General features: G+C 48.5%; 1 protein-coding gene across 1 annotated transcript in view; it reads left to right on the plus strand.

The window, feature by feature from the left end:
• Nucleotides 1-11,728: 11,728 nt before the first annotated feature.
• The window catches only part of ATP10D (ATPase phospholipid transporting 10D (putative)), a 34,271-nt gene continuing 33,491 nt past the window's right edge, over nt 11,729-12,508 (plus strand). Inside the window, exon 1 of the mRNA XM_026033596.1 lies at nt 11,729-11,749. The gene's annotated coding sequence lies outside the window, so the exon portion shown is untranslated. The remainder of the gene's footprint in view (nt 11,750-12,508) is intronic.

Raw genomic sequence — 12,508 nt, forward strand, 5'->3', positions numbered from 1 at the left:
GAGTTACTGTAACCATGAACAGATAGAGCTTCTGAAAACCACAAAGGACCAAAAAGCTCCCCARCTGTGCTGGAGACATGAGCTCCTATGTGTGCATAGTTTGCTCTCTTCACATAGTAGTTTGGGAATCAATGCAAGAGTTAACTGCAGACTGCACTGGAAATAAGAGATTCATCAGTATGGATGACRGTAAATGACATTCCCTCCACATAGAAGAGTTTGAATGAGATTTCTTTTTCCGTCATTCATGTCTCTGGTGTCCCCATTTATCTTTGCAGATAGTCCTCCACGTGACACAAGGGAGAAGACAGTTCAGTCAGAGTTTAGGTATGCCAGATAGTGGCTTTCATGCTTTGGGACCTACACCATTTGTACCACTGTGCAACACTTGCAGGATAAAAGTGAAAACACGTACATGTAAAGGCTAGATCAGGAATATAGATCAATAAAGCTTCTCACCACCCTGCCAGACCTACCTCTCAGACCTCGGGTTCACACACCCTGCTTTGTCAAATCTCATCAAAGGGCACAGAGGGCTGCAGTAGGGCGGCTATGCGCCTCCTGGGCATCTTTGCCCTGCACAACAGTGCAGCCTTATCAAGACAAGCCACATGGGCAGCCCAAGGAGCAGACTGCCAGGYGTGCGTAGCTGGGAAGCAGGAATGTCCAAAAATGCCAAAGAACGTAGGGAAAACATCCCCCTCACATGCACAACAGGGAGAACACAGCGAGCAACCATCGCCCAGCAAAGCCCTCCTCGGCCTCTGCCAGGAATTCATGCTGGCATCGGAGAAGTGCTGGAAACCCTCTCCATTTCCATATAGACAAAAGGGTTTAAACTAGCTCTGTTCTTTTTTTTTCTTCTTCTTCCTTTTTTTTTTTTTTTTTTTTTTTTTTTTTTTTTTTTTTTTTTTTTTTTCAGCAGGAGATGCTCTCAGAGCAAGAATCCCCTCACTTTTTGAGTGAAAGGCCTTATAATGGGGCAGCATCCAAGAGCAGCCCATGGGGGTCAGTGCAAGAAGGATGTGGTTGCGCTTCAGGAATTACTGATGAGAACGAACACACCGGCTCCTGGTGCCAGGGATAAGCCAGAGATTTGTTCAAGATAACAAGGACTTCGCGGTAGCCAGAGGCTTGCTCCTCTGACAATAAGGGGCCACGTTTGCTCAGCCTGGCTGGCGTGGAGGATGTTTCCATGAGGGCACGGAGCTGCCTTCAGCCCTGGCGAGGCACCAAGAGCATCGCTTCCCTGGCAGCCCTCGGGGCCGCCGGGCTCCGCCGCCTGGGCCCGGGCGCGCAGCCACGCGGCCGCGCCAGGCGCCTCCCTCTCCTTTTCCCCTTTGGAAACCCTGCCTCCAAGCTGCGCGCCCGCGGCGGGGGAGCCGGGNGCTTGGCTTTACCCCTCCCTCATGGCCACGCCCCTACATGACCACGCCCAGCAGTCGCGCCCCCTCCCACCGCGCGACCCTCTCGTCCAGGCCACGCCCCCTCCCCTTTCGCCCCGCCCTTATTTTGCCTCTCCCCTCCCCTTCTCCTCGGCCCGTCTCGCCCCGCCCCTCTCGTCCTGGCCACGCCCCTGGCCACGCCCCCTCCCCGTTGGCCACGGCCGCGGGGATGCCCCGCTGCGGCCCTGGGGACGCCCGTCCCGGTGCAGCCTTGGGGACACTCACGGCAGCGCAGCCTTGGGGACCGACATTGCCTTGGGGACACCACCGTGGCCTTGGGGACATCTCTATGGCCACAGGACATTCGTCACATGGCCCTGAGGGCACCAGGGTGGCATCCAGGACACCAGGGTGGCCTTGCGAACATCAGATGGCTTCGGGGACACCAGGGTGGCCTTGGGGACACCGCTCCCGATGGGGCCGCTGTTGTAGGGTGGCCTTGGTGACACCAGCGCGGCCTTGGAGGCAGCAGCGTGGCATGCAGGATGTCGCTATGGCCTTGGGGACACCATCCTAATGTGGCCTTGGGGACCCTCTGTCCCAGCACAGTCCCAAACCCTGGATTCATTCCCCAGTCCCATCCAGACACACCAGCACTCCTTGGGGACACCCCGTGGGGACACCCAGCACCCCTTGAGGCCATCCCAGCACCCGCCAATCACTCCCAGACCTTCCCAAACCCTCCCCAGGGCCCTAAAACCCCTACCCCAGCAGGCCGCCAAAACTCTCTTTTTTTTTCTATAAATCCAGCCCAAACATCCCCCAAAAAAACACGGATTCAGAGCAAATCCCCCTCAACCAAATTTGGGGGTTCTGCAGCATTGCAGCATTTTGCCTCRTTTTTGTTAATTCTGGTCTGCCGCTGGCTCTGTCCCCCTGGAAATCCCAGCGTTCCCGTGCTGCGGCCACCGATTTGGAGCACCGTTTAATTATTTTTCCCGCTGGATAACATGACCGGAGTGAGGAGCTGAGATTTATTCTGGAGTAACGGAGGGAGGGGTCCGAGAAAGTGGGAGGGGAGGGCGGAATGACCTCCCCCAGCCCCAAATATCCTTCAGTTGCCTTCGATCTTGCTGTCCTGGGAGCTGAGGTCTCGCACCATCGTGACACGCCACAGCCCAAGGGTCATAGCAGGGGGGCTGGGGCACCTCCCCTTGGTCCCTGTGGCACAYGCAGCCTCCACTGAGCCCCTTTTGTGGCCTTTTTTCACCCAAAAAAACAACCTGGCTGGGGGAGATGTGCCAGCCCCTGCATGGCCCCGGGGGTCTCCCAGGCCTGGGCTAATGGGCCATTCACAGGTAGTCACCAAGAGCCAACGACCCCCCCACACCCGCTCCACCCCCCCATTGCCCCCTGGCAATTCCCGCCTCTCCCATCCATTGCATGCAACGAGTTCTGTCCGGTCTTTGCCGATGCAGGCGGGGGAGGGAGAACATCCCTCCTCCCCGGAACCCGCAGTTGCCCCTTGTCCCTCCCTGGTGTCCTGGGGCAGGGGGGCCGGGGTCACCAGCGCTTTTGAGGTGACAAAAGCCTTTTCATGCCAGGGCCGAGGCAAAGCTACTGAGGGAGCTTTGTGGTGCGGCCGGATGGGGAGGGGGACAGCAAAACAGCCCATTTTTTTTTTTCCCAATAATTTCTTTTTGGAGGGGGGAGATTGGCTGGGTGTTTTTTTCCAGATGGAGCAGGTCAGAGTGAGTCCAGGTCACGTCAGGCAGAAGGGGGATTTTGGGTGCCCTTTTGGGGGACCCAGCGTGGTGTGGCACGGTGGTAGGGGGGTCACTCAGACGGGATGAGGGCACCCAGATCGGATAGAAGCACCCAAGGGAGCACACGGACACCTTGGGGATACCCAGATGGGATGGTGGCACCCAAGGTGGGAGGGGGACACCCTGGATAGGCTGGGTGCATCCGTCTGCCATAGGAGTCCCCAGACATGATGGAAACATCCTGGAGGGGCCAAGCTCCCCCTGGCAGCACCCCGAGAGGTTGGGGGCACCCCGGGAGTGACTGGGACACACCAGCAAAACAGGGATGCCCTGAATGCACCAGGAACACACTGGGTGGGGCCACCCACACRTGGCAGGGACACCCTGGATGAGTTGGGAAGCACCCTGTCAGGATGAGGGGAACCTGCATGAGCCAGGAGCACCCTGGCAAGATGGGGGCACCCAGCCAGGATGGGGGCACCCTAGATGGGCAGGGATCACCCAGCCAGGATGGGCACACCCTGAATGGGATGGGAGCACCTMGACATGATGAAGATGTCCTGGACAGGCTGGGAGCATCCTGGCGGGACAGGAGCACTCTGTCAGGATGGGGACACCCAGCCAGGATGGGGACACCTTAGAAGGGTAGGGAGCATCCCAAGAGGATGGGAGCACCCAACTAAGACGGGGACACTGTAGCTGGTCTGGGAGCACCTAGCCGTGGTGGGGACATCCTAGATGGACTGGCAGCACTCTGGCAAGATGGGAGCACCCAGGCATGACCGGGACACCCCGCACTGCCTGGGAGCATCTAGACGTGACAGGGACTCCCTGGACGGGCCGGCCGCATCCCGCAGGACGCGGCCACCCGGCGGGCCAGACCCGTGAGCACGAACCCCCCGCCCCCCCCGCGGGTCCCCCCCGCCGTCGGGGCGGACGGGGCGGCGCTCGCGCCCTGCCCTGCCCCGCGGTGTCGCCTTGCAGGGCGCGCTCCTCCCCGCCCGCCGCCCCGCGCATTGAGCCGTGGCCGGGGGGGTGTCGCCGCGCAGCCCGGCGCGGCTCCCAGCTCGCCGTGTGCCCGGAACAAAAGCACAAAAGCGCCCGACACATGGGGCTTGCCCCCGTTTTCCCCGGGGTGGGAATGGTCTGCAGGGTTTTGCAGCTGCCTGGCCCTGGGGCACATCTGGGAAGCGGGAGGCCCCATGTGTCGTGTGGTGTCGTGTSGTGTCGTGTYGTGTCATGTCATGACATGTCGTGTGCCCGTCAGCACCTCCCTGTCACCGTCAGCACGAAGTGCTGCGCAAGCCCAAACCGGGAATAGTGGCTTGGTGCTGCTTTGGGTTTAAACGTGCCCCGGGACATCCCTGTTCCATCCCTGTTCCAGCCCTGTTCGTGTTAATCTCATCCGGGTCTTCCTAGGAAGCTCGCTAGAACAACAACAACAAAAACAAGGTACAAAGGTTGCAATTAAATCACCCCTTCTGCGTGGGACAATTTAAGAGCTCGTGGCAGCGGCGCAGGGGAAGGGTGTTAGCTCCTGTGCAGGAAGCACGTGCTTGTGGTGAGGGCTTGGAGCGAGGTGTGTGTAAACTCACCCCGAAATCCCCGCGGCTCCGGGACCGTGCAGTGGGGTGCAGCGTTGGCAGGATCAGGCCCCGGTAATGAGCCCCAATTACCGGGCTTGGGATGAAAAGATGTTCACAAGGGTGTGAAAGGAAAAACAGAGTCCCCAGAGGGAAATGCTTGCTCTGTCAGAAGAGCAGCTGCTGAAGGAGAATGTACTTTTCATATTACTACTGTTTTCGTGCTAAAATAACACTTAAAAGATACTCACATCTCAGCAGTATTGAGAAGCCTCTCATTTATAAAGACATTTGTCCTTACATGATCACTATGAGGTGACAGTGCTGTTATCTGTGTTTTCATAGACGGGTTGCAGCAGAGAGGCACAAAGTGACTTCCTCAACGTGACATGTATGAAAGGGAGACAAGATTTTAATTCTCATAAAACCTTTGCGTGCCCTCCAAAACTGGTGTCAAGACGTTGTTTTTGGCTGAATCTTTGCAGTCAGCCTGTGGATAGATACTTCTTACAGAAGGAAAAGCCAGGAAGTGCAGACAAAGATCATGTTCTTTGTTAATCAACACTCACGTTCAAAGGTTAGGTCTGCAGCTCATCTCTTCTCCCAGTTAAAGTTAAGCCCAATTCAGCACCTACTCCAAAAGCACACTCAAATCTGACCTTCTTGTCCCACCTTACTTGCCATCTCAAGTACTTTTACAGCTGTAAGTTGGATCAGATATATACATAGTAATTCCGATGTTTTGGGGTTTTCTGGATGAGGGAATTTTAAAATGGCTTTAGTGCAAGGTCAGGCTTGCCGAGAGCAGGACCAGCTCCCTTTAGCATCAGCTATTAGATCCATTTGGTCATGTTGTTGAGATTGGGAGCATCACAGCTTGAGCGTTCATGACCCCCTGCGTTCTGCTTCAGGCTCCCCCGTCTTTGGCTTCATTTTTAATAATGAGATTTCTAAAGCAGCACATTTGTAGATGAGCTGTGAGTTGCTGTAGGAAATTAGCCTCTCGAGAGGCATGTTTTACAGTAGCTTTGTAGTGGTTAAAGTGGATTCACAGGTTATTCCTGTTAAAAATATCCTGACAAGTCTTATTGTTCTGTGACAAATGTCTGATTGTATTCCTGATGTAACAGAAGAGTCAGGATTGTCAGGAATTCAAGGCACTGTTGGAAAATTATGTTCCTTGCTGCCTTGAACTCTCTTGAACGGTGTTGTGGCTGATGACCACCTCTGTTGCTCCTAGATGTGGTTTCTGCTTTGACTATAAAAAGCCCCATCTATCTTATATAAACTCAAGAACCATAAATATCTTCTGATAGGCTGCTTAATATGTATGTAAAACTGGATTAACTTCTTGCTGTCACATTAATGAAATAAAAGTGTATTTGCGTGTTTGAAGTCAATATGTAACTTCCATCTAGGGCATGTAACAGTTGAAATTGGTGTCATATAATATTGAGTGAAGTCTGCATGATCTGAGGCTAATTTTAGAGCTAAATATAACAAACAGTACTGGTGAAGAAGAAGTAAAAATAAAAGTGAAAGGATAGAGAGGCAGGTAAGGCAAGTAGCAAAGCAGTGATAGCAACATGAATRGAACTGAAACAGCTCCTTAGTTGAGTCTGACCTTCCGAACTGCCTTTCTGAAGGGTCTTACCATTGCACACCTCAATCTTAAAATGCCAAGGAAGCAGCATGCTGCCAATAGCCAAACSCGATGCACAGCAAGGGTTTTTTAGACAACACTCATTTGCAGCTGGACAGTGTACATGGAAGATGCCTTACTAATAGGAAGTAGGAACTGTCCTTATGCACAGCAGTTGCTGAACGTATAACACAAATACCCTAAATCAACACTGCAGACCTGCCCCAAAACTGAGCAGCAGGGAAATAATTAGCCCTGACAATTAAGGTGCTGTCAACTGTAGCATTAGCATCCCTTTGAAATACATGAGCACATCACAGCTCTTGGAGCTGTTATTTCAGCTTCTTAAAAGAAGGAATGCTGTATGTAAGGTCCTCCTACTTGAGATATGCATTTGGTACATTTGGTTGCAGTAGATTTGAGGCAGGTTTAATCTAGCTGGCCAAAATGCACTGTTACAGGCCTTGACACGACCTATTAAGTCTGCTTAAGTGCTTGGAGCCCTTCATGGATATCAGTACTCCTGTGGCTTCGCTGCTGTTAGTATCTAGATTTAAGTAGCTCGCATTAAGCCCACCGCTGTATCACTGACATCTCCGACTTTCACTCTTGACTGAAAAATCTATTTAAAACCAGAAGGTCTTTGATATAGTCAAATCTAATATTCATTGAAAGTGAGCTGCAGAGGATTTTCCAGATTTGAAGTTGCGCGCTTTGAAACCATGAGTATAAAACCCCCTTCCCCAAAGCCTTTGAAAACACCCTCAAACATTGGAACTGAAAACCTCTCTGGGTTTCTCTATACTGACTGTACTGTCAGTATAGATTTGCTTGCTGTAGCATAGGAAACAGGGTAAGCAGCTGATATATTCACTGTACAGAGCCTATGCAGAATGCAAAAGCTTAATCTCTGTGCATCATATGAACACCAATATGACTTTTCTGACATAGCTCACACCTTAGCCTTACTGTGAAACATAACAACTTATTTTTTACTTACATGATAATATCTGCAGTGATTAAATGCTGCATGACGACCAGCTAAAGATACACTTGTGAGAAAAGGGAGATATAAAGAAGTGCAATTTTCTTTTCAAAACCTTTTTCTGAAAGATTTTGTTTTACAGTTTTGAGATGGGATGAGAATAGGGTATAGAGGAGAAAACCGCTGATGAAGCAGGAAGGACAAGAGGGTGTAAAAGGTTTGCACAAACCACAGCTTTCCAGTAGTCATTCAATTTTATTTTGAAACTCTTGGCCTGTAACTGCGATACATGATTCAACCCTGAATTTTAAACCTCGAATTGGGTAGTATGTGACTCAGCTGTTTGCGTAGGTACCGACTCTGATTAGCATTCTAAATAACTTGGCCCGTATGGAGGAGATTGTTTATACTTGTACGTGCTGCTCCCACACGGCAGCRCATTACCTGGCACGGCTGCACGTCCAGTTTGCCATCCAGTTACCTTGTCTTGACCTTGTGTCAGGGCCTTGGCATTCCCTGCATTTTTATGTCCCTTGCTGGTTATGTTTTAGTTGTGAGGAGCTTCTGATGTCTGGTCTAACTTCCTCACAACCAAGAAAAGTCACTTGTCACAGCAAGGCGTTCCAAGGCTTGCTGGCTTTCAGTGTCCCCTGTGCTAAACCTGACTTTGTAGGTAGAGTTGTGTGGCAAGATATTGCCATAGCCTTGCACTTTCCTTGGTCACATCTGCTTTCTCCTCTTAATCCAATTATTTAGCATCCTCTTTATGGGCATGTGAATGTCTGACTTGGAAGCAGCCACGTATTCCTCTTAGACCTGAAATCTTGATTCCTGCAGGTTGTTGGCTCTCTGCCCCATGGATTAGCAGCACAAGCCTCTTTCTCAGATCTGTCTGGCAAGTTAAGGTGGCTCTGTGCAGAATGCAGGTCAGCTTGCAAAGACTTGTTAGAGCCCCGTGGCGTTGGGCACCACAAAGAAAGCAGCAAACCTTAGGAGAACTGTTTGCTTTTCAGAATGYAAATTAATCGTTAGGCCGTGGCTTCTTTAAGCTTATCAGTTATCTAATAGCTTCTGCATTTTCACAGCTGATTAGAAGGCATTTTTAACGCGCACTCTGCACAGTTTCGACAGCATACCAGAATTGTAAGGTAGTGACACAAGTGCAGTAACACAGGCTAAGTAAGAGCTTTAAGTGGGACTTTGTATGAACAAATGCCAAGCCTCTTGTCCATAGCTGTCAGTGTAGTGTCAGCTCCTTCTGGGTTAGCATTTTTTGTCCTCCTTGGTCACCCCAGAACYTCAGACCTCACAAAAGATAATGCAGTTTTATTTAGTGCATTTCTGTTTGCCAAGAATTGATAACTGGAAGCAGCCCCAGAGGACACAAGCAGTCTCTGCGCGTGATGTCCAAAGCCTGTGCCTGAGCAGGATGGAAACAAGCACTGTATACATGCATGGGCCAAAGGTCTGGACACGTTATGGTTAAAATGTCATTTACTGGGTGCATTTACCAGATAATTTTCTGAAAGAAGAATGAGGGCGAATCCTTCGGGAATCATAGCAGGAGAACAATGTTGGTAGGAGATGGGAAGAAGTGGTCAAGAGAAGCCAGGGTAAATGGCAGGGCACTTCATTATGACATGCAAGCAAACAACAACAATGTTAATAGCAAGGTACAGTTCCAAAGCACTACAAATACTGACTAAATTATGTAGGTAGTCTCCAGCAAAGAATCTGGTGCAGGAGAGGTCAGTGACTCGCCAAAGGCAGTGATATAATTGGAACTCCGGAATCCTCGGTCTCCGTGCACTCTCCCTGCAGGAGAGCTCGGAGCAAAGGCTTGGAAGCAGATGTGAAACTGAAACTTCACYGTACTGGAAGTTGAAAAATTTACAGAGGAAAGCAAACGATGGGAAAAGAGAAGCACATTTTTGCCCTTCCAGATTTTATCATAGTCTTGTGACATGGGTGCACTTGCTACAAAAACTTGCCTTTTGGCATGTAGGAAAAACAACAAATAATTCTAAAAAAGTAGTTATTTAGCAGTGATGGGTGGTGCTGTGTGACTGCATAGTGGGAATGAGAGAAGAACCCAGGGCATTTCCTCCAATTTATAATCTCATCATTTAGGTTTCCTGTTTTCAAGAACATGCAGGTTTTCCTATGAATTTTTTTTAAACATGCACTTCATTTTTTAAAGCTGTTTCAAAGTTAAGCGCTCTCAAGTATCTTTAGAAGTAATTAACTGCCCTTTMATGGGTCGTTTGCTAGCATTTCCAGAAACATTTTTACATTATTGCTTTGAATTTGAGCTGGACCGGAGAGCTCAACAGTGTGCGATGAAACATCACATCACAATKTAGGAGACACAAAAAGCATTTTAAMAGAAAAACTCTTTAAAACTACTTCTGTTTGATCTTCAGCAACCTCATCCTTCTTGATGCCTAACATGAAGTTGAGGAATCTCCTTTTCACCTCCATCTAAGTAACCAAGGAGAAGGAGCTCTTTGCTTTGTGTTCCCACTGCAGTAAGGAGGAAGAAGAAAACAATCAAAAGAAAGAAATGCAAAAGAGATTTCTGAAGTTCAGAGCTTTGTAAGTCATACTTTAAAATGGAGATGCGAGTAATTTTAAAAATCATTTGTGAAAGCAGTTCAGGCAAATCCCAGGTGAGTCAGAGGTATTGTGAAAGAGTAGCAGATCTTGAGTATTTCTTTTTTTACCAGATTTATTATCTTGTTCTTCCTTTTAGCCATGGAGGGTTACTTTCTCCTAACAGTGTTTCCAGTGTGGCCAGGAAATGGTGGTATTTTAGTTATCTTTTGTGCACATAATCASCTTAGTGGGTTCCTTAAGATACACCACAGCGAAGTGCTGGAGATGCTGGCGCTACAAAACAGGCCCTACGTGCAGCTGAGCCGGAGGCTTCCTGTTGGGAAGCAGCCCCGGGAAGCTCTGCCTCCCTGGAGGAGGATGAGGAGGGTGGGGCCGTGGGTGTGGGGCAGTGTGGGCTGTGGGGACGTGGTGTGCAGCGAGGGGGGGCTGCTCTTGTCAGCGCCCCACGTGCGGTGCCAACCCATGGCTCCCGACCCAGCGGTAAGAAACRCTGCCCTAACCCGCTGTCGCTCTGAAATATCCTGTTAGCTGTTGTTGCTGCTTTAAGCAGAGATCACCGTGTGTGTACGTAAATGTGATGAGTTACAAAGGCTGGTAGATCATGAAAGGCAGAAAGAGTTAACTGCCTGAGTTTAGGTGTTGTGGAATTTGCCAGGTTCTCTGTTCTGTTTTTCCCTATTCTCTTTTCTCATCTTTATTTGCATGTTACTGGTAACATTATTCTTAATTTCTTAAAGGTGCTTTAGTTACTTATGCGTAGAGCATTTTGCCTGTATCATTTTAATTGAGTCAAAGTAGATTCCCATATAAACCCTTTGAATTCTCATTTTGCAGTTTGTGAGCAAGTTTCTTTACTTGTGCTTCTTCCTCTGGTCTCATAAATCACCTGCATTAGATACTTATTTTTGTTGGGCTTATGAGAACACACACAACTGTCTCTAAATCYAAATCTCCAAATCTAATCTTGGAACTATGTAACTTGGAAGTTATTACAGGACTTGAAATGATTTTTGGTTGYACATAATGGTTTATTTTACTCACTTTCCATACAGATATTCTCTTTTCATTTTATCCTAGGAATAACTACGGAATTGGGACAATTCAGTATAATTTGTCATAGGGCTTGCCTACTATATTTATAAAATCTACCAAATGTATGGATTTGACTGATCTTTTGCTGTAGTATATGCAGTTGGTAGGATACCAGTTGGAAAGAAARAAATCCCCAGTCAAAAGTAGATGCATTGATGAAATGACTGTGGGCTTAGACAAGCTGCAGCTTTGAATGAATGTAAGACGGGCTCTCCTTGGAAGAAGTCTTGCAAAAAGTGTATAAACTCTAAGTTATAAAAAAAATTATATGGTTTTGAGCTTCTGTTAAAGAATGACTCATGTGCCCAAAAGTGCTTTTCTGATTATAATGAGTCTTCTCATAAACGGAGTTATCACCTGTACCTATAAACATTAACTTTCTTTAGGAAAACAGAAAGTAGGAGGATGTTCTCAGAGGAGAAACATTCCTGTGGAATCTCTCTCTCTCCTCCCCCAGCTGGCAAGAATGCTCCTGGCTCTTTTGATTCAGTAGGAAGAGGATGTTTTGGACCATGGTGGCTGCTTAGTGCTGTTTCCTTGCAGTGCCTTGCTCATCAGATGCCCCTTGYTGTGCTGCTGCCTCACGGGCTGAGTAAGGACCATCAGTCATTGATAAGGACTCCTGCCAGAGCGATGCTCTCTGCGGAATTAGCAATTTCTTTCACCGTACTATAGCATAAGTAAGTGGAGAGCAGTCTGTTTTCACAAGGTGTTATTGTATGGTTGATGTCAAAATAGAGCTAATGTGATAGAGAAGGAACCAAAAACCCAGGTGAGTTAAGGATAGGTAGTGTCTGTGTCTTGCAGGATGCTTCAGTGTTTGAGGAGTGCAAGTTGTGGACATGGTCATTCCTTTGGAATGCTGGATTGCTGGAAGACACTTCAGACTTTAGCAGAAGAGAAATAATACAAATAAAGTGTGAAACTGTCATTGTCTGTAATGTATCATTCCTAAGATTACAAGGGCCATCTCTCTGAGACATCCAGGGATGGATGGAAATTTGCTGCACACCCTGACAAACGGGAGCATCTCCCAAAACTGAGGGCATAAGGGCTTAACAGAAATACAAAACAAGAGACGCTAGTTGTGGCAGGTGTTCTTGTAGCATAGTTTTTTTTTTTCCTTTTCTTTTTGCAAAATTCATTTGTTTGAGCAAATGTTACAGTAGCTACAAGAAGCAATACTGCAGTCCCAGAGCAGTTGTGCTGGATGTGATTGTATGTTGTGTAAACTTTAAAGAACCTACAAGAATCTTAAATTCCTGTAAGGCATTACCATGGTATAGTATGCTGGCTATTGGGAGCTGTAAAAAGAATTGAGTAGTTTATTGCCTAAATAGGGGTTATGGAAAGATTGAACAATATCTCACCTCACGGTAAATGTAGAAGTCTGTAGAAAAGTGTATTCTCTTGCAGTATCCAGACTTACCTAGACTTAG

Source organism: Nothoprocta perdicaria, unplaced genomic scaffold, assembly GCF_003342845.1.
Source record: "Nothoprocta perdicaria isolate Ctin4 unplaced genomic scaffold, notPer1 scaffold_13, whole genome shotgun sequence".
NCBI lineage: Eukaryota > Metazoa > Chordata > Aves > Tinamiformes > Tinamidae > Nothoprocta > Nothoprocta perdicaria.